Raw genomic sequence first — 23,960 nt, 5'->3', positions numbered from 1 at the left:
ATTTGTTGTTTAAAATATCGTTCAATAAAAATGTATCCTGATTCACTTTTATTTAATGAATGGTTATTATTCATTTTGAATTTATTGAACCATAAAATTAATTTTTGACTCTTCACATTGAATAATCCGCGAAGCGGATTATGTAAAATGTGAAGAGTCAAAAATTAATTTTATGGTTCAATAAATTCAAAATAAATTATTGCCATTCATTATAAATAAATTTCTATCAAAAATAAAGCTCAAAGAACTTTTTATATCATTTATATTAACAATAACAACGTACGCACATGTTGGCGTATGAATACACAACGTCAGAGTGGGCGTGTCGCCATAAAAATTGACAACATTGAAAATAAAACTAATAATTTTAACCAATCAGAAGACAGTAAATACACCAAATTTATTTATTTCCAAATCATAACACAAAGAACTAAGAATATTATCGTAAAAAATACCGATAAAAACAAAAATATTCCAGTAGTGTTATAGCGCGGAAGATTTTCCTTAAAATCTACGTCATACAGTAGTGCCGTACATGATGTTGAATTGCATATTAACAACTTATTATTAAAATGTGAAATAGCCTTTGGCAGATGTAGTCCATCTTGTTCACAAAGTAGAACTTTACTGTTCTTGCCGTCAGGGGAAATAACTGCAACGGTAAGCGAGGTCTCGTAAACAACAAAAAGGAACCCGTTTTTATCTACTCGTATTTGTCGTGGTCCTTTCAGCCGTTGGTGTTGAAATGTCCAAGAAACATATCCATTAGCGTCTGAACAGTATACCTTATTGTCATCAGGAAGAATGGTAAAATACAACTTGTCGTCATGGAGATATGCATTCGTAACACCTTGTGTATGATTGTCGATTGATCGAATAGAATTGCCCTCTACGTCTAATATTCGTATCCCTTTGCCGTCTTCCAATGTTACGACTAACATGCCGTTTATATAACTAATACCATAGCATTTCCATCCGAGATCAATCCATCGTTCTGTTAGGTCAGTTTCTAAATTTATAATAATTATCTCACTATCTTGCGTCACTGTTATTTTGTTCTCGTTGATATAAGCGACATCGTACGGTTTACTTAGCAAATCAATTGTTCTGTTTAACGATCCATCTTTTTCATGGAGTACCAGACAGTCATATTTATTATCAACAAAAACCATCTGACCGGTTTCTGATATATCGCATCCCGTTATATCTCCAGCATTCACTTTGAAAATTATTCGCCCTTTCAAATGAATATTCTTTACATTACCATCCGAATTTATTTTATTGCAGTGCCCGTGGACCTCGTTTTCATATTGTTTACAACAAGGGTTTCCGTGATTTGATGTGTGGAATTCTGAGTGTTCACTGTGCTTTAAACATCTGTTAATTTTTGATAACAAAAAAGCTGGCATGAATTTTATAAATACATTCGGAACAGGTCTATGTTTTAGTTTAAGTGTATGATAGTATGAACATTCGGAACACAAAGCTTCTACACAGTCTGGACAATAACACGCCATTGCTTTATCCTCGTGATGAAAACACTGTATGTTTGGAAATTTGTCCATATTTCAAATCTACAACAGAAAAAAATATCCTCAAAGTACACAATATATTGCAACTGCTTGTTTAATTCTATAGATAGGACCATTTTATGCTTTAATTTCTCGATATGGACTAGGGATCACAGTGGTCTATTGATCGATTGAGTAGAACATCGAATGAGATCACTTGTATGTGAACACTGAGGTTATCAGTTCAAACCCCACTCGTGGCAAAGTGCGTTCCCCATTGCTTTAACGAAAATTTGCATGGTATGACATAAATTCAGACACGACTGTGTGTGAAAGAGTTGATCGTTTCGATATTGTCGATAAGATAGTTTTTTTTAAATTTTTTTATGTGCTAGTCTTTTGCCTCTTCGGTTTGTCACATTTTCGACAATTACATGTGTCTGTATGATAAATTGATATAATTGAACATGTTAAAATGTCATAAAAAGACGAGTTATCTCTCTTTATATGTACAATCGTTTTGAATTACTTTTCACCGTCTACATGGTCTATAATGATTAATGTTTTTGTTTCGATGAAAGCACATGCAGCAATTATGAGTTGTTGCTCTATGTTTGATGGCCTTCTTGTGACTTTAAGACGAAGAACAAGAACACATTGTTGCACATTCTCTGTGAATTAGATTGTATTGGTTTTAGAGAATGAAGAATTAGAGTTGTTGATGTTGTTGAAAGGCTTCTGATCACTGTAGTTGAACTACTTAAACCACTCGACACACGAGTTCTCAGAAAAACAATAGATCATTTCTGAATACAAATAAATATCTGTACTTTCAAATACACTATGTATACAAATGTAAATACATCAAAGGGAGAAACTATGAGCAGGAATGTCTGTGTAACACGGAGTTGATACGTGTGTTCTGTTACTATATTTTATACACCCAGAAAATTGTGACATTATATAATCAAACTGAATATTCCTTTGGTACATGACTGTTTCCACTCCTGCAAAATGCACAAAAATAATATGCAGTGTATCACTTACCTGTTTTATAGATAACCATACAATAATATTTAACTGCACACAACGATTCAGGTAAACTGGATGGAAAATATTCTTGCTTGAATGGCTATATATTGTATAGAATTCAGTTATTTTTACTTTATATAAAATATTTAAATGTATACGTATATTTTAAAGATTTTAAATGTATTAAAGGTTGTTATGCTGGTGTATCTGATTATATGGACACACATTGATCATTAATAACAACTGGTCGTCGAGTAAGGCAGTCATGTACGTTTAACCCGCCACATTGTGTACATGTCTATCCACGGTCAGTGGCCTGTATTTCAGTGGTTTCATATCGTTTCTGTCTATTGTTTTTCGTTTATTTATTTTTGCTCTACATAAATCAGATCGTTTTTTTGTAATTTGCTGACCCTTTTTATCTCGTTAAGCGGATGAAATTTGCTCTTTGTTGAAGCCACTACAGAGTATAACCCATATAATTTCTAAAATTGTACGTCATTTGATATGATAGATGTCTAGTTGTCAGTCCTACATGTGCAACTTTTCATTTTAATATTATAAACACGTCTTCTAGAAACACCGAAGGACAAGGGATGGCAGAACATACTTTATGTAGAAACTAGTTTAACTGTAATCAGTAATTTTATTTAATCATTACGAATATAAAAGGGTAATTACACTGCATGAAATGATGCATTTAATATAAAATTAAATGCATATGTTATGCATATTAAATTTCAAATTACAAAAAATATTATGCATTTACTTTGCTGGAAAATTTCTAATTTAATATAGATTTAAACTAAATTTAATATTGCAAATAAATTCCCAAATTTCAACCTAGTTTAAAGGTATTTTTAAATCTAAATAAATTTCAAATTTAAAGAATTTAAGTATAGACTAAATTTGAATAAATTTCTAATTTAAAGAAATGTTTATGTAAATTAAATTTGAATAAATTTGAGATTTAAAGAATTTTTAATATAAATTAAATTTGAATAAATTTCAAATTTAAAGAAGTTTTGATATAATTTAAATTTGAATACATTTGAGATTTAAAGATCTTTTAATACAAATTAAATTTCAATAAATTTCAAAATTTAAAGAATTTTAAATATAAATTAAATTTGATTAATTATGTAATTTAATTACATGTAAATTCAAATAAATTTCATGTTTATGACTTATTTAAATTAGAACTTCCATCAAATTTAATGCAATTTAAAGTCAACATAATCCTGTATAACTACTTACAAATCAATAGTGCAAATGAATAATAAAGAAAAGGCAGAATTTTTCCCTCTGCTTTTTTAAATTATTTTTTTTGGAAAAGGGATGTTGGGGATTTGTTTTTACTTTAACCCAAATATCTGGTTTGGAAATGTCTAATTAAATAAAAAAACAAAAATTAGGAAAAACAGGAATTTTCAATGGTGATAACTTTGTAGCTACTGTACATATAAAATTGATCCTCCAACTTTTCTGATCCATGTTTACAAAGTATTAGACTTGAAAGGCATGGATTGCTGCTCTGTGTATTTACAGTAGAATGATATTTGTGGTTTCAAATGGCAATGTGCAAATGTATAATTTGTCAGTAACATTGAAGACTGTATTTTTAAGATGAAACTTAAACAATAATCCAACGAATACATGTCACTCATTTGCAAAGCTCAATACCATTTTGTAAATATGCCTTTACCTATATGTAAAGAATGGCAATGCATCTGAATTCATATAAGAACTTAAAGAGTTAGAATCTAAGACATACAAAAAAAAACCACCAGATATAAACTATAGGACAAGGCTATCTCTATGTGTGATTTGGATTTTGACAATGGCAGCAATATACAATACAGGAGATAACAAAAACTTTTGGACAAAGCATAACCATACACAACAATTTCTAGCATTTTCTTATTGTCATCCTGTCTTGGGCATAGTTATTTTCAACTTCAAATCGGGTCAGAATAATAAAAAAAACAATTTTGAGTTATCTCCCTTTGTATATACTTCAATAAAAGAAACAAAGTATCTAACAAATTAATTTTATTCAGATACTGACAAATTAGAGTTGTTTTGGTGATAAATTAAAATAAAATGTCAAAAAGTTTGTTATACAAATTTAAAAACATTTAAAACAAATAAAAAAACACTTTTGTTTAAAAAAAGTCAAGTTCTACATCAAAGAACCTCATCAAATTCAAACTAATTAATAAAATAATGGTTATTGACAAATCAACATGCTTACTTGTATAGATTATTTAAGAATCATAACAATTGGGTTATAACAAATAGCAAACATAGGCACCTTTAAATTTCAAGTTTGGCATCATAAAAATATTAATGAATAATCTCCCCTGCTAGCATTATTTGTCAATTTTAAAAACTTCAAAAAGCAAAAAACAAAAAACATAACATTATTTACATGATTAACATAATTCGTAAATTCACAAGAGTGCACACACTGAAATGTCTCGCCTTCTTTACTTATCATTGATATTATGTTGATAGTCCTAAGTATAAAGCTTTATTAAAAACTGTCACATAAACTTAACATTAACCAAGCTAACTAATGAAAGAGCAATGAACCATGAAAATGAGGTCAAGGTCAGATGAACCATGCCAGGCAGACATGTACAGCTAACAATGCTTCCATACAACAAATATAGTTGACCTATTACTTATAGTTTTATAAAAATAGACCAAAACACAAGAACTTAACACTGAGCCGTGAAAATGAGGTCGAGGTGAGTCTGGTCAAATAAAACCTGCGCGACTGACATATAGATCATAAAATATGTCCATACACCAAATATAGTTGACCTATGGCATATAGTATTAGATAAAAAGACCAAAACTCAAAAACTTAACTTTGACCACTCAACCATGAAAATGAGGTCAAGGTCAGATGACATCTGCCCGCTAGACATGTACACCTTACAATCATTCCATACAACAAATATAGTAGATCCACTGCATAAAGTATGAGAAAAACAGACCAAAACACAAAAACTTAACTATAACCACTGAACCATGAAAATGAGGTCAAGGTCAGATGACATCTGCCAGTTGGACATGTACACCTTACATTCCTTCCATACACCAAATATACTAGCCCTATTGCTTATAGTATCTGATATATGGACTTGACCACCAAAACTTAACCTTGTTCACTGATCCATGAAATGAGGTCAAGGTCAAGTGAAAACCGTCTGATGGGCATGAGGACCTTGCAAGGTACGCACATACCAAATATAATTATTCTATTACTTATAATAAGAGAGAATTCAACATAACAAAAAATCTGAACTTTTTTTTCAAGTGGTCACTAATCCATGAAAATGAGGTCAAGGACATTTGACATGTGACTGACGGAAACTTGGTAACATGAGGCATCTATATACAAAGTATGAAGCATCCAGGTCTTCCATCTGCTAAAATATTAAGCTTTTAAAAAGTTAGCTAACGCCGCCGCCGGATCACTATCCCTATGTCGAGCTTTCTGCAACAAAAGTTGCAGGCTCGACAAAAAAAACATCCTGCTGCTCGAACATTGATTAAAATTTCATTCCAAATGCTGTATGCAAGAATAAAAATAATAAGGTGTAATGTAATACTTCAAATATGTACAATTGAATAAAATAGCACACAAATAAACTTTTATCAACAAAATTATGTAATGTCAAACAAAAAATTATCAATATTGAATGTACTTGGACAATTGAAGAAAATAATAAGTTTATATGTTTATAAATATATTTGGTGTATTGACTGTCTCCTGATTAGTTAAAAGTTTTAGTTTTATTGTCAATTTTTTTTGTTTACAAATTTTATGAAGTCAACATGTGCATGATGTGTGTACTTTGTTATTATTTATATCAATAAAATAAAAAAATTCTTTGAGCCTTATTTTTGATAGAAATTTATTTATAATGAATGGCAATAACTTATTTTGATTTTATTGAACCATAAAATTAATTTTCAACTATTTACATTTTACATAATCCTCTTCGCAGATTATCTAATGTGAAGATTCAAAAAGTTATCTCCCTTTGACCAAGCGATTATAAATAATGTGAAATCTTACAGGAAAAATCTTGACAACAAATACAAGACACTGAAATGAGCCACACTCAAATTATTATTCAGCATTTAATTAATTAGAAAAGGCAACAGAAAGTTTAAGTAAAAAGAAATATGTACCTTAACCAAACACAATAACATAATCTGATGTCACCGATATGCTGCACTTGTAAATAATTTTAATAGAAAATACAAATGTTGAAATAAAAGAGCAGTAATTCATTTTTTTACTTTAAAAAATAATCAAATTCAATAAACCAAACCACTTCATTTTAAGGGTTCCCCCCTTAAACTGAAAACTGTCAACTATAATTCAAAAGTAAACATGAAGGTATTTTTGTTCTTGCAAATTCCAAAAGTGTACCTTTGAATTGGTCCTTATTAAAATTTAAAGAAATTTTTATTGATATCTCTCAATTTTTTGTCATATGCCCTTAAGTAAAAACCCATGCAAGTTCTGTACATTTCTTGTGACAAGGCCTCTCTGATTTACTTGGACCTCAGCTCTTTGCCTTGTGCATTCAGCTGTCTCTGGTATTTACAGTCTAGTAAATGACTTTAGTTTATCCATGTAAGATTTAAAATCTTGTGACAGTCAAATCCCAGTTGTGATCAGGCGAGTTTATCTACAGAACCACTGTCCCAACTTGACATTAAATCAATTTGCATGGCCTTTCTAAGTTTGTCCTTTTCTGACACTGGCAGTTTCTTGGCTTAAAGGGCCTTAGCTCTATTGTGTAGCTTCTGTAATAAAGTAATAAAAAAATGTTTAATTTTATTAAATTGACAAGTGATATATATGTGACAAAAGCAATAATTTTCTGAATGCAATTATTCTATCTTAATGCGGTTGTAATCAAAATCTTATATTTAAAAGATATTCTAATGAGTGACCCAAAAATATCTCGTGGAATAACTCTATAAAAAGAATAGCTAGAAGTTGTGATAAATTTTCTATTTTCAGTGGACCATGAAATTGGGGTCAAAACCATTAATTTATCCTTAGAAAGATCATAACATAAGGCACATGTGTATTTATTTTTAAGTTGATTGGTCGTTAACATCATTAACAACTATCCTGACCAAAAACTTTTACCAAAACTTGAACCTAAAGCAGAACAGATGAAAGAATAAACAAACAAAAGCATGGATCATTGAACATAAACCCCTTCTACTATTGTACGCTGGCATAACAATTTATTACAACTATTACACATTGTGATTTATTTATCAACATCAAAAAAATTATTGATTTGTATCAGTTTAGTTTTTCAATTATATTTTTAAAACTAACTCCTTCTATCATTGTTTGGTCTTATTCACGGTGTAGAATATATACAACTTTTATAATTTGATGTGTGATCCCTTCAGGGGTTCAGGCTTATATTTTGGCAAGTGTTTGATGTGTCTATGGGCACTATGGAGGTCTAAAATTAAGTAGCACCCCCTTTTTTTCCCTAGGGAGATTGATATTGGAATAGCTCATTATTGAGTTTGTTGTCTTTATCAATTTCAATATCAATCACAATATCAGGTACAGCAATTTTTTTTCTTTTGACATATAAGAAGTATTTGTAAATAGTATTAAAATACAATCAGCTGTATACAATATAACCAAAACTAAAATCTGAGACTGGATTACTGCCCTTTTATCTATTTATTATTTGATCTATTAAATAATATTTAATCAATAGAAATGTGAAAATTTCAAACAAGATTTAAGTTAGTCATTGTTTGATTTGGCTTATTCTACTGAATACACAATTATTTTGATTTTTGTTGTTGTCTTTTATTTTCCTGCAATTATTTTGTAACACTCTATAATAAAAGTGAGTATGAATTCAATCCTCCATGACTCTATTCATGCTATTTGTTAGATGTCTCTACTCTCATTGGCAACCACACTTCATCTCCTTATAAATTAATTTTTGCAGGCCTCAACTAACAGTATTTTCCATAAAATATATAAAACAATAAAAAGCTAGTACAATCATGACAATGAGTACTATTAATTTATCCCAAGACTTGGTCTGGTCATGTCAAATTAATGTAATCACCAAATAGCTTACTTCAAAATAGAACCAGCTGCTGTTTTACATGTCCAGACTAGATTGTTTATGCCTATAAGCATCACCAGGGCCGTAACTAGCCCCTTTTATACTGAGGCAAAATATATTTGCCGAGCGTAGCGAGGCGCAAAAGATTTGGCGAAGGGTCTGAGGGCCGCTTAAGGTTCCCCAGAAGCTCTGAGAAAAATAACGCAAAACTTGCCTTCTGAGCGTTTCCCGGACTCTTTCTTACATAGAAACGCAAATCATTTTTAGCTATTTTTTCGACAATATTCTGGTCTCAAAGCAAAAACATAGATTCATTGTTATTTAAGCCTTTGAAGTTTTAGGGAAATTCAAAACATTAAAAGACCGATATGTAGGATAAAGCACAAATCGTAATTCTCATAATCATTAATACCGGATCTGTCTGTCTGTTCTTGTCTTATATTGTACTTGAGATTTTTTTATGACTAGATTTAAATATAGTGACAGTCTTTAGTGCAGTAATATGCGTTAAATACTAGTACTGCTCAAGTCAACACTAGGGACCATATTGACCTTGTTTTACGGTATTTATGATTCTTTCATTATTGAGGACCCTCCAACAACTATCAAGATGAAAAACAAGAATAAAAACTTTGACCATTGATCATTTGTATTTTTTTCTATACATTGACATTGTGTGCGATAAGCTCCCGTTCACGTGTACTTCATATTCCTTTATTTTCTGTTAAAGGGTTCGAACACGACTTAATACAAATTTAACCCTTGAATGTAAAAGGTCATATGGCAATACAAGGATGTTTTTTTCAACAAATGATTTGATACCGGGAATTTGGTGGTCTTACTTTATTTTAAACCATGTCAGCTATCTAGTTTTATCCACAGGCGCTTGGGTATATGATACAGTTATTTTTTTTAATTTTTTTGTTGATTAAGATATTCAATTTTCTATATTTATAATACAAATCTATCACTTCTGTGCATATCTCACCTACAGAAAATACCTAATTTTGCAATCCATACTAAGAAAAATTGGGTATGGTTTTATATACAAGAAAGGCAGTTTCGTATTCTTTGATATCAAGTTCAATTCTCCATGCAGAAACGACCACTTTTTTTCTGTGTCCAGTAGCATCGTATATTCTTAAAATATTTTCTCGCATAATGCCTGGACATCGGTGGACAACTACACAGTGTGACACGTTTACAAATGAAAAACAACACTCAGACTTGTCATTAATAAGACAATAAATGAACAAAAGACAAACCCGGGACAGAGAAGTACAAACAATAGACCATCAACTCTGAAACCAAAAGTAAAATAGAAACATTGATTACGAAAAATATGCAGGGGCGACATCAGAGAGTGAAGAGAACTTGCTTCTTGCAAGACACTTTCAGTGTTTTATTTTTTCTATTTTTTTTTTTTTTTTGGAAATTTAAAACATGAGGCATTTGCCTCATTTGCCTCAATGTAGTTACGGCCCTGATCACAAACAGCTGCTTACTGCAAAATAAAACATAAAAAGTTCCTAAAATAAATGTGTATTGCCAGGAGATAATTAGTTGAATTTAAACATTCATATTATATTTGTTAAACTTGGTCTCAGGAAAGGTTGTACATGATTCCCAATACTCAATATGTATATATATGTCTAGCGGGACGGCTGCAGTGCAGGCGATTTGGTGTCACGATATCACAGTAGCATGGGTTGCAATCCCGGTCAGGGAAGAACCAAAAATTTGTGAAAGCAAATTTACAGATCTAACATTGTTGGGTTGATGTTATATATATATATATATATATATATATATATATATATATATATATATATATATATATATATAAGTACGTCTGAGTCAGTGACAACTCTACAACAGATGTATCCATCGGATCGCCATCAATGATGGTGATACATGGCTGTGTACATAATGTATATACAACTCGTCTAAACATCAACCCAACAATGTTAGATCTGTAAATTTACAGATCTAACATTGTTGGGTTGATGTTTAGACGAGTTGTATATATATATATATCAGTCTAAAGATTTGCACAACGGTACTGATATAAGATGTTATAATACGAAAATGTTGTTATTAAATCGTGCTGACAAATATTTCGGCTCAACAAATGACCTTCTTCAAGTGTCACAAGTTTTAACAATACTGATACATAATGTATAAGGTGTAAAAATAGATCAGTAATAATACAGGTAAGTTTTGGTCGATTGATTTTAATCCAAAAGCCTGAATATCATAATATAAACAAAACACTATTTAACTTCGTTTTTAGAGTGAATGGCAATATATATATATTTTTTTTTTAAACAAATACATGACAGGGTGCTGACTGACCTAAGGTGGGTGTGGTCTTTCAAGTCAGTGATTCCCTATATAGTATATAATCACTAAAAAAAATCTCACGAGAGGGGGACACTCCTCCCCCCAACTGGATCCGCCTATACCAACCGAACTATACACTAGCTGTTGGCGCTTTTAATCTTGGTGTTATTTAACATTTGCAGCTATTGAGAATAAGTAAAAGAGACAACGACTCGAAAACAAGCAGACGATAGACGAAGGCAACTGGGTCTTCAACGCGGCGAGAATTCCACGCAAAATACGGATATAATAGAAAATGTTCTATAATTGCCGATCCGACACATGTATTGTAACTATCCATGCACCCATCGATTCAATCGAAAAACTCGACGTACGACCTTCGACAATAAACCAACACATGCGAAATGTATATACGTAACAATTTATAAAATGTCCCGATGTGACAAAATGTGAAACAATAGCCTAGAGTATGTAAAAACAAGAACAAAACAAAAAACCCAATTTGACAGAACAGTCCACCACACAGCCCTCTATTTTTCGCTCTTCTGGAGCGCTCTTTCATCTGGTATTACATGTCAGATAAGCTAGTATTATCTAAGTACTTGTCACTTTCAATTAAATATATTATTGTTTCAATTTTTATCTGTAAAAATGTACAAGATGGGGTAATATGATTCCCAACAATGTAAACACTACCTGACTACAGTTTTGTCATAAATGAAGATTTTACATTATGAATAAATAGCTGCGCCATGAGCGCATGATACGCCCGTCACATTTTCATAGAGTAAAGTTCAATTGCTTTTCAATGTCATATAAGAAATTGATGAAAATCTAAAGGGAGCTTACATCAATGGATATTAACAATTCACCAAAGTTTCATGAGAATTGCTGAAAGCATTTTTGAGTAACTGTCCGAAAACTGGAAAATCCCCCTTTTTAATCATTTTTTTAAAATCATTGATTTTAGTCGAGCCTTTCGACTTTAGTCGAAAAATAGGGACATAGTGATCCTACATTCCGTCGGCGGCGGCAAAAAGGGGGGGGGGGGCGGCAGCGGCGGCCACAAATATTCATTCTGTGGTTAAATTTTTGAAATTTTAATAACTTTCTTAAACTATCCTGGATTTGTACCAAACTTGGACAGGAGCTTTTTTATGATCATATAGTATCCAGAAGTAAATTTTGTAAAATTGAAATTCCATTTTTCTGTATTTTACTTATTAATGAACTTAGTTTTTCTGCCAGGAAACATAACATTCACTCTGTGGTTAAAGTTTTTAAAATTTTAATAACTTTCTTATAAAACTATCCTGGATTTGTACCAAACTTGGACAGAAGCTTATTTCTGATCATAAGATAGTATCTAGAAGTAAATTTTGTAAAAATGAATTTCCGTATTTTACTGACAAATGGACTTAGTTTTTCTGCCTGAAAACAATATATTTATTATAGAGAGATTTTCATCAAATATTCTTATTATAGAGAGATTTTCATTAAATATTCTTCAAAGTTTGAAGTATAATGTATTCATAGTTTAGTTGCATTTGTCCAGATAAATGACCGTGCATAAAAATTGGGGAAGTTAAGAGTTTAAATAAGAGTAATTCAACGGTCACGTCAAAGATGCAAAAGTTTAGTACCGACGTTTATTACTTTATTGATTAATTGGATACTTTCTCCGGATACTATATAAACAAGTTTGTTCAGTTGGTGTCTTATCTGTGTATTCCAACTGGACAGAACTTTGTGCTTTTATTTAAAGGTAACCGGACAATTTCAGAAACCCTAGCGGTAGGATAAAGTCCTAAAACACGAACAGCATACAAATTACTTGTCATCTGCATACGTGACACACAAGTTTCATCCAACCTCTCTCTAAACCAAGCTGAGTAAAGTCTAACCCCAAACAACACCAAAACCAAAACCAAGTACAAAATATTCACTCTGAGGTTGAAATTTTAAAAATTTTGGTAACTTTCTAATACTATCCTGGATTTGCACCAAACTTGGACAGAAGCTTGTTTATGATCAAAAGCTAGTATCTAGAAGGAAATTTAAGAAAAAAATTGTACCTGTCTTCTGTATGATATTTATAAATGGACTTAGATTTTCTTCAAGTTAACATTACACACAGTCTGCAGTTTTTAAAACATTTATTAGATTCATACACTATCCAGGAATTTTACCAAACTTGGACATGTTGGACAGAAGCTTCTTAAAATTAACAGATAGTATTGAGAGGAATATTTTTATTGATTTTTTTCGTCATTTTTGTTGAGTCTGTGATAAACAGCAAAAGTAGGCGAGACACTGGGTTCCACGGAACCCTATGAATTTTATAGTCTGGACGTTGTGACTTTAAATAGCGTAGGAGGTGCTTAAGACATGCAAAACAAGAATGGTGAAGCACAAATCCTTAAAGAGTAACTGAAAGGTGTGGTCAGCTTAGAATTGGAATGTTGTTTCTCAGATGACTAAATGATAAAATAAGTTACATTTTTCCTGAAATATTATTGATCATTATTAAGGGATGTGTGTGTGGAGTGGGAGGAGATTCCAGTGGCGGATCCAGAAATTTTCATAAGTGGGGCTCCACTGATTGTCTAAGAGGGGCTCCCGCTCCAGTCATGCTTCAGTGATTCCCTAAATAAGCAACCATTTTTTTCCCAAAAAGGAGGGGGGGGGGGGTCCCTGGCCCCCGACTAAATCCACCTCTGGATTCTGCTACAGCCTTAGTGAAATTTACTAAAAGAATAAATTGTGAATCCTCATTTATTGATTTTTCATTAGTAAAATTTAAATGAAAATTTTATTCTAATTTTTCAACCCCTCTTTTTTGTTCTTTATTTTATTAACTTGAATTGTGTGATACATGTAAAGTGCAAATTAACTGATAAGATGAATTTTGAAAATGCCAATTGTCATGCATTATTTAATGTAAAATTCTATCTATTTAAAATGTTCTTATTTATTATAACTTGTTGAAATGTTTATACTAAACAGCTTCTTTCTGTTGATTTTTTTTCATCCATACAAAGAGTCATGAAATCGCTTATTCCTTGAAATTATATTTCATGTTTTGCACAAAAATAATGCCATTTATGTGTACACCAGTTTTATCACAAAGGAGGCAGAAATTATCACTGTAGCTAGCAAGATATTTGAACCGACCCAACCTGTGTAATGTTAATTTTACTGATAATATTACAAATTTGACAAATTTCATTTAATGAATGTTGACAGCCACTTAGGTTTTATGTTGTTTTTATCTAAACAGTAGTTTTGTAAAACTTTTCAATTTGAGGGCTGTGTGTAGGACTGAGAAAGCAACCATCGCATCCCTGAAAAATAACTTTCAATTCAGAAACTCAAATTTATTACGATCTTAGAAATCTTATAATTCATGGCTATAAAGCTGAAGAGAAATGTTTAAGCAAACTGAGCACTATGATGTTTGATTTTTTATAAGTATCAACTGCAATTTCAAGCTTATTTTATGACCTCACTTTCATCGAAAGGTATATTAATTTATCGCCTACAGGTTCGTTCGTCTACCCGTTCGTCTGTTCGTCAAGCTATAGATTGGTTTGTCTGGCTATCACCTCGTATACAGTTTTTGAGTTGCAACTGCAACATTTTAAGTCAAATATCCTCAAAATTCAAGGTAGTTGGATACATTTTATTATAAAATGCAGAGAGAGATCATGGTTTGTCCTGCTTCCTCTTCCGACATTTTTTTTAACTATAAATTTATAGTTTTAATTAATATTTCAGAGGTTGCCTGAACATACAATTGAGATGTTCATGCATGTATTCCTATATATGCATCTTGATTTTTGTCAAATATTCTTAAATGCCAGGAAGTTGAACCTTATCAATTATGTATATAACCAGCATCTTGATATCTTGTAGGATGCAGAGGCGTATCAAAGGAATGCGGTAGCAGGTGCCCCCCCCCTTTTTTTTTGTTATTGATTATAAAGAGAAGCACTGAAATATGACTGGCACAGGCCCCCTCTCCGGCAGTACTGAGACCCACTTATGAAAATTTCTAGTTCCGCAACTGGGATGTTTATACGCATAATAGTGATGTGCAAGTCCATATTTAGTCTTAGATACATGATTTGTTTTATTAGTTGTTGGTGGCTTTGAACTAGCTGTCAGTACTTTGAGATATGTTCCTATAGTGTCTTTTTGTTGGGGGGATGTACAAGTACCCGGCCACGTCCACTTGTAGTTTTGTCATCTGATGAGTTAAGCCATTTTCAACCGATTTTAATTGTTCGTTCTTATGTTGTACTGTTATACTATTGTCCCATGTTAAGTGGGGTTGGGATCCCGCTAACAGGTTTAACCCCGCCACATAATATAAGAATGTGCCTGTCCCAAGCCAGGAGCCTGTAATTCATGATCAGTAGTTGTCGTTTGTTTATGTATTACATACTTGTATTTTTTTTTATATAAATAGGGCCGTTAGTTTTCTCTTTTGAATGGTTTTACATTGTCATTTCGTGGCCTTGTATAGCTGACTATGCGGTATTGGCCTATCTTATTGTTGAAGCCCGTAGGGTAACCTATAATTATTAATTTCTGTGTCATTTTGGTCTCTTGTGGAGAGTTGTCTCGTTGGCATTCATACCACATCTTCTTTTATATATATATATATAGGTATTTTTTCAAATATACATTCATATACATTATAACTAATAATTTGACTAAATCAACTATGGCTGGGGTATTTAAACGTGTCTTATAGACACACATAATTTACGTTTTACTTCTGTATTGCTTTTTGCTAAATGAAATGTATGCAAACCTACGTTGTTTTATGCAGTGGTGTCACAAGGGGGATGGGGAGGGATCTTCTGCATGCATATGTAGTTCCAAAAAATTTATACTATATTCATTTAAATCTGAATTGCCCGGCATAGTTTTCTCGTTTGAATTGTTTTACATTGTCTTATCGGGGCCTTTTATAGCCGACTATGCGGTATGGGCTTTGCTCATTGTTGAAGGCCGTACGGTGACCTATAGTTGTTGATATTTGTGTCATTTGTGTCATTTTGGTCTTTTGTTGATAGTTGTCTCATTGGTAATTATACCACATCTCCTTTTTTAAAGAGTCTTTCTTAAACATTCGATGAACATCTTTTCATTTTCGCCAATACATTATTTTTTTCATTCGCCCAAATTTTAGATACATGGCGTAAACACATACTAGTTAATTAATAATAAAAAAACACACTTCTTTCTGCTATTTGCACCCGCCTTGTTCGCCACAGAGGTCCAGTCTGTTAGTAGAGAGAAAACTCAAGTGAAATTGGTAAATGGCTATCGCAGTTTTGCGGTGACCATTCCTTCCCCCATGAAATCGAGGATTGCTTCACGTTTGACATTATGTCTGACGCTCGAATCCGTCATTCATGCATTCTAAGATGTTGTACTTATATATGCTGAACTTCAAGTTAGCCATCTCATTGCTGGTCGGCTGCACGCGTTGAAAACTGTAAGAATAACGGTGCAGATTTTCATGGATGTAAACAGAGTGCTTTTATCTTAATTTTACTAGTATTTTTTTTAAACAGTTATACCATTGGCATTGTCCCACGTTAGGGCGATGGTTGGGATCCCGCTAACATGTTTAACCCCGAAATATTATGTAATGTGCCTGTCCCAAGTCAGGAGCTTGTTATTCAATGGTTGTCGTTTGTTTATGTGTTTCATATTTGTTTTTCGTTCATTTATTGTACAAAAATTAAGCCGTACGTTATCTCGTTTGATTTTTTTTACATTGTCAGATAAGGACCTTTTTTAAGCTGATTATGAGGTATCGACTTTGCTCATTGTCGAAGGCCAAATGGTGACCCATAGTTGTAAATTTCTGTGTTATTTTTGTCTTTTGTGGGGAGTTGTTTCATTGGCAACCATACCACATCTAAATTCTTTTTTATAATCCTGCTCGGAAGCCTACTTTCACTTCCTCTTGAGTATGTTACAACAGTTATATACATGTTATGATTGACAATTTATAACTTATGTACTGGCTAACGGAAGAGATTTATAATGATCAAAACGACCCTGTAAGTAACATGTACACAAACAACGCAAATGAAACACAAATTCGGCAAAAAAGAAATAAAAAAAAAATCAGCGCAATCAGACCTGTGCAAATGATGAGTAATCAATGATAGCGTTAAATTAGAATTTGAATGTTATGGTCCCATATCATGGTTTAAAAGAATTAGGGACCAAAAACTGGCCATAATAAGCAAAACAACGTTTTTTCTGGTTTCCGGACAATAAATTGTGTAAAAGTGTATTGATATCTATAAAATTATGCTACAAATATTTGTACAACGGAGGGAGGGTTTGGTTTTGTTTTGTTGGTTATAGCTCAAACCGTTCAGGAGTAAAGTGCAAACAAGAATGTAAACACAATACACGGATGCCCAACTCGCACTATCATTATCTATTATCAGTAGATAGTGAAATTGGGGCCAAAACTCTAATTTGGCATTAAAATTAGAAATATCATAGTATAGGGAAAATGTGTACTTAGTTTCGAGTTGATTGGACTTCAACTTCATAAAAAAACTAACTTGACCAAAAACTTTAACCTAAAGCGGGACAGACGGACGACGAACAGACGAACGGACGCACAAAGCAGAAAACATAATGCCCCTCTGCTAGCGTTGGTGAAGAATACAAATGGGTATTTTTAATGATTTTCGGAATATCAGTATACTAGTAACAATATCTATAATTTAAAGCACAAGATTCATAAGACCCAGAGGCCCCCTCCCCCCTTTTTGTGGGAACAAAATGGTTGATTGTATATGGAATCACTGAATCATGACTGGAGCGCCCCCTTTTAGGTCAGTCGACGGGCCCCTCTTTATGAAAAAATTATGCATGGATCCGCCACTGAGGTTTCATTCCACAAAAGAAAGGTTGGGTCGATTTAGGGGTTAAGGATATATTGCTTAAAATTGTTATAATAATAGAGGCCAAAACAAGACTTTTTGAATACTTTGTAAAACCTAGATAGTTATTAATCAAAGAAACAAAACCCCTTTACTTCTCCGAAATCATTCCAAAGGAAATTTGATTTATTAAATTATAGTTTATACACAATACAATGTATCTGTTATCAATGATTTCAGCAGGCAGGTATCTAGTCTATTCTTAGGAAATTACATAACATCTATTTTTAGCTTAGTAGGAATAGTGCCCTAGAGGGGGGTTAGAGTATTGTTGATGAATTGAGAGGAAGCATCGTTGTATTTGATGCAATTACAATCAGTTATTATTTACTGTTTTCGAACCATATTCGAAAAAATCTTTTTATGTTAACGGATATTGACATAGATATACGTTTCTCTGGAATAGTGATTGGATATTGTTCATTTGATTGAGTAATTATTATCACTTCAATATCACTTTCCAATTGCGTGCTATGGGTACGCGCCCAGGTAAACACAGATAATCGTATTATGAGCTTTAATATTTCGAAACTGGATTAACTCTTCTTGTAGAGTTGAGAACAAGAACATAGATGTCCAGCTCACGCTATGAGAATGACTGATTGACCTTATTTCGATATGGAGACATTCGGCCATGACAGCATTTTCAAGTGCGCGATCCCACAATGCAACGCATATATGTAAACAATAACAATATTGGAATAGAACCACGATTGAGTAGACTAAGTGTGTAAACGTTCGTTTAATATTTAATACACAGCTTGAATTAATATAACTGTTGGTCAGCATTTTCCAAATGTCAGTATCATTACAGTTTCCCGTACATTATGCCCGCCAGTTTTATCGCTATGTCGACGGCATTCAATATTCCATAAACACTACGTTTGAACTATATCAGCACACTAGCTATGCATACACATTCCATTTGCGTCGGCCTTTAATGCTTATTTTCTTTGATAAGCAGCCAATAAGCATGTTTCTACCGCCCAGGCTCGGAAGTCAGTGATCGTGATACATGAGATATATACAAATATGTTATGGTTTTATGCAGAACCACTGCGTCTGGTGGACACTTTGCTTCAACGTAGATATATATAGTTCCAGATTAGTCCTTACAATGTATTAATTCCGCAGTTCTTCAACACTGGTCCAAGGGCACTGAGGGAACGCTTAGATCATACAGAACACACCGGGTTTACCATATACTAGGCTAGTATACAGGTTTATCATATACTAATGCAGAGTAGGGTGTGAAGAGCAGCATGGAGATTCGAAGACACGTATACTCAGCACATATATATGTCTGAACTTCTTAAGGATATGCAACTGAATGTATTGTATTGGTGGAACTTTGCCTTTGTTAAGTATAAGTAATATTTATTTTTTTTATTGATAAGCACAACATACATCTGTAATAACAGCAGACACATACATGTATTTAAATAAGTAATACTATGTATTAATGTCTCATATTTTAGCACATAGTATCACACGGTATCTTTATCTCTATTCTAGATTGTTCCATACTGACAGAGATCTCTTCAGGTTAACATCTCGTACATATAGTATGAATTTATATTTTATGTACATGTATTATATTCCACATACATGTAGTACAGAAGCAACAGTATTTATCATGTTCATATTGCTATTATAGATTGCTACATGTACATGTATCTCTATTCTAGATTATTCTACACCTTCCAGGACATTTCTCAGTCATATGTATATATTTTATATGTATGATATTTCATCACATAGCACAGTTTTTATCATATTTATATTTATTCTTGAGTGTTCCACAACCGTCCAAGATCTCTTCAGGTGTATATTTCGTACGGTATATTAAGAATTATATGAATTTAAATGTATATATATTTCAGCACATAGTACATGAAGCACACAGTTTTTATCATGTTCATATCGCTATTCTATTTGCTATATTTTACACATTCCAGGATCTTCCAAGATGGACATTTCTCAGTATTGTTATGCATACATGTATGTAGTTATTTTATATCTATTATATTTCAGCACATAGTACATGTAGCACACAGTTATTTATCGTGTTTATATCTTTATTCTAGATTGCTCCACACATGCAGGGATCTCCCCAGGTGTACATTTCATACAGTACAGTTACATATATTATATTTCAGGTCGTAAAAAAAAAAAAAAAAAAAAAAAAAAAAAAAAAAAAAAAAAAAAAACCCTGCTGGATCGCCACAGGTCATTCTATTTATGTGTATTGTACTACGCCTGTTGGATCGCCACAGGTCGTACTACCCTGCTGGATCGCCACAGGTCATTCATTCTTTTTATGTATACTGTACTACACCTGCTGGATCGCCTCAGGTCAATCTATTTATGTATACTGTACTACACCTGCTGGATCGCCACAGGTCGTTCTGTCTATTTATGTGTATTGTACTACGCCTGCTGGATCGCCACGGGTCATTTTCTTATTATGTATATTGCACTACATCTGCTGGATCGCCACAGGTCATTCTATTTATGTGTATTGTACTATGCCTGTTGGATCGCCACAGGTCGTACTACCCTGCTGGATCGCCACAGGTCATTCATTCTCTTTATGTATACTGTACTACACCTGCTGGATCGCCACAGGTCATTCATTATGTATACTGTACTACACCTGCTGGATCGCCACAGGTCATTATGTCTATTTATGTGTATTATACTACGCCTGCTGGATCGCCACAGGTCATTTTCTTATTATGTATATTGCACTACATCTGCTGGATCGCCACAGGTTATTTTATTTATGTGTATTGTACTACGCCTGATGGATCGCCACAGGTTATTTTATTTATATATATTGTACTACGCCTGCTGGATCGCCACAGGTAATTTTATTTATGTATACATGTATTGTACTACATCTGCTGGATAGCCACAGGTTATTTTATTTATGTGTATTGTACTACACCTGCTGGATCGACACAGGTTATTTTATTTATGTGTATTGTACTACGCCTGCTGGATCGCCACAGGTTATTTTATTTATGTGTATTGTACTACGCCTGCTGGATCGTCACAGGTTAATTTATTTATGTATATATTGTATTACATATGCTGGATCGCCACATGTTATTTTATTTATGTATATTGTACTACGCCTGCTGGATCGCCACAGGTTATTTTATTTATGTATATTGTACTACGCCTGCTGGATCGCCACAGGTTATTTTATTTATGTATATTGTACTACGCCTGCTGGATCGCCACAGGTTATTTTATTTATGTATATAGTACTACGCCTGCTGGATCGCCACAGGTTATTTTATTTATGTGTATTGTACTACGCCTGCTGGATCGCCACAGGTTATTTCATTTATGTGTATTGTACTACGCCTGCTGGATCGCCACAGGTCGTACTACCCCTGCTGGATCGCCACAGGTCATTCATTATTTCAGTATAGTAATGCATACATGTAGGTATTTATTTTATATGTATTATATTTCAGCACATAGTACATGTAGCACACAGTATTTATCATGTTTATATCTTTAGTCTAGATTGCTCCACACATGCAGGGATCTCTCCAGGTGTACATTTCATACAGTACAGTTATATATATTATATTTCAGGTCGAACCTGCTGGATCGCTACAGGTCTTTCATTCTTTTTATGTATATTGTACTACACCTGCTGGATCGCCACAGGTCGTATTGTACTTGCTGCATCGCCACAGATCATTCATTATCTTAATGTATACTGTACTACGCCTGCTGGATCGCTACAGGTTAATTTATTTATGTGTATTGTACTACGCCTGCTGGATCGCCACAGGTCATATTATCTTTTATTATGTATTAATGTGTTATATTTAACTCAGCTAGTATTTCCACTTAGACTCTCTTGTTTAAGGATTACTAAGACTTCCCAGGTTGTTTCTTTTCTTTTATTTTACAGGAAAATACAGATACAGATATTTTAAAAAACCTTCGTTTTTCGGATGAAGACTTCAGAACTTTATAGCACCGTTATATATAAGAAAACAATACCCTGATGCCTGCCTTCATATATAGTATAATGTGTTAGACAACAGTTCAACTTTTGTTTATTTTAACCTATCGTTTTCGGATGCAGAATTCAGAACTATTAAGCACTAGATATGAGGATAGCAATAGCTTGAAGCAAACTCAGAACTATATAGCAACGGAATATATAAGGAGGACGATACCTTGATTCATGCATTCATAGTTAATGTGTCAACTACAGTCACACTTCTTTAAACATTAAACGCAAGATTTTTAACTATGTAAGACAGAGTTATTTTATCCGTCTGGGTTAGAGAGAAGTGATTACTGTGATCACTCTTTCAGAACTGGTAGAGGGTTCTTTTTAAAGCACAACAGAAATGTGTTGTTTTTGAAATTATTGTATTGTTAATGTATTTATTTTTTATTTTTTATTTGCTAGCATTATTATTTCTTGGGGGCTTTCATTCTTTCATTTTATGAACTCATTTCATTTGGCTTTTAATTCCAGGGGAATCATACTCCCCCAATTCAATAATACATCAGATAGGTTAATTCCTGTCGAGGAACAAATTGTATTTTAAGTAGTATTTTTACTACGCTGGGATCGCCCAGGAGCAATTAGGTTCATTCCTGGGGATCGCCCCAGGAATTAGGTTCATTCCTGTCGAGGAACAAATAGGTTCATTCCTGGGGATCGCCCCAGGAACTAGGTTCATTCCTGGGGGTCGCCTCAGGAATTAGGTCATTCCTGTCGAGGAAAATAGGTTCATTCCCGGGGATCGCCCCAGGAACTAGGTTCATTCCTAGGGATCACCCCAGGAAATAGGTTCATTCCTGCCGAGGAACAAATAGGTTCATTCCTGGGGATCGCCACAGGAACATTTTTTACGAATCGCTTATTTTTATTTTTCTCATATTTTGATAAGTTTTGAATTTATTTTCTCATATTTTGAATAGTTTGAAATGTTTATTTCAATTCTCTTAAGTGAATGAGTAGCCCCCAGAAAGCCAATAATGTATTATATAGTTTGTCATACAATGTAGAAAGATATGTACTGTTATGATACAGTTTATTTTAATATTTAGTTGTAGTTTTAGTATGTTTTGATATTTATTAATAAACATAAATCTTAAATTGTGTTGTGTATAAAAGGAAATTTGATTTATTAAATTATAGTTTATACACAATACAATGTATCTGTTATCAATGATTTCAGCAGGCAGGTATCTAGTCTATTCTTAGGAAATTACATAACATCTATTTTTAGCTTAGTAGGAATAGTGCCCTAGAGGGGGGTTAGAGTATTGTTGATGAATTGAAATTCAGAGGCGGATTTAGAGGGGACCAGGGAGCCCCCCGGGATTCTGGGGGAAGTTTGGTTGATTATATAGGGAATCACTGAAGCATGATCGGAGCGGACATCCCCCCTCTTAGGTAGTCAGTGTGCCCCCCACTTATACCATTTCTGGATCCGTTAGTTAAATTCCCTATGCTGATACTATATATTTTTCTTATCATGGAACTTAATGCATTAATTCCCAGGGGAAGGCTATAGGGATAGCTTGAATAGGTCTTTCAAGCTTCATTAATATATGAAAAGGGTGGGAAATTTAAAACGGTCAGGGTTATTTCTAATTAAGTGTCTGATGCTAGTATTTATCGTGTTGCGGTTAAAACCACATTTGTAAATGTATCAGATGTTTCCGGCATTATTTGTAAATTTGCACCCATTTGACATAAAAAATAGATTGTAGGAATTCGCAAGTGTCGATAAGCTTTGTTTTAAAAATGTTTTAGTTTAAGAGGGAATGGCAATGTAGCGCAAATCAGTTCATTATATAGGTGTAGGTCTCCATTTTGGTATATAAATATCTGGAAATATACATGGACATATATATCATGTTTAAACAAAAATATATATTAGAAAAGGGAC

The 23,960-nt window shown here is 33.0% G+C and overlaps 4 long non-coding RNA genes across 4 annotated transcripts; 1 reads left to right on the top strand and 3 right to left on the bottom strand.

Annotated features, from left to right (window-relative positions):
- Positions 1-391: 391 nt before the first annotated feature.
- On the bottom strand, positions 392-2,796 carry LOC143058584 (uncharacterized). The gene is made up of 2 exons (XR_012973134.1): positions 2,559-2,796; positions 392-1,574 (listed from the first exon to the last, which is right to left on the bottom strand). It is a non-coding gene; the product is annotated as an uncharacterized LOC143058584 (long non-coding RNA).
- Positions 2,797-6,455: 3,659 nt separating this feature from the next.
- Positions 6,456-8,766, bottom strand: LOC143058715 (uncharacterized). Its single transcript, XR_012973207.1, has 2 exons — positions 8,702-8,766; positions 6,456-7,376 (listed from the first exon to the last, which is right to left on the bottom strand). It is a non-coding gene; the product is annotated as an uncharacterized LOC143058715 (long non-coding RNA).
- A 9,370-nt stretch (positions 8,767-18,136) lies between these two features.
- LOC143059210 (uncharacterized) lies at positions 18,137-23,161 on the top strand. Its single transcript, XR_012973431.1, has 2 exons — positions 18,137-19,388; positions 19,977-23,161. It is a non-coding gene; the product is annotated as an uncharacterized LOC143059210 (long non-coding RNA).
- LOC143059211 (uncharacterized) lies at positions 20,245-20,476 on the bottom strand. Its single transcript, XR_012973432.1, has 2 exons — positions 20,404-20,476; positions 20,245-20,356 (listed from the first exon to the last, which is right to left on the bottom strand). It is a non-coding gene; the product is annotated as an uncharacterized LOC143059211 (long non-coding RNA).
- Positions 23,162-23,960: the final 799 nt, after the last annotated feature.

The sequence above is a fragment of the Mytilus galloprovincialis genome, chromosome 14 (genome assembly GCF_965363235.1).
Source record: "Mytilus galloprovincialis chromosome 14, xbMytGall1.hap1.1, whole genome shotgun sequence".
In the NCBI taxonomy this organism is placed as follows: domain Eukaryota; kingdom Metazoa; phylum Mollusca; class Bivalvia; order Mytilida; family Mytilidae; genus Mytilus; species Mytilus galloprovincialis.
Note: the sequence above shows the minus strand (reverse complement) of the source record. Positions and strands in the feature narration are given on the sequence as shown.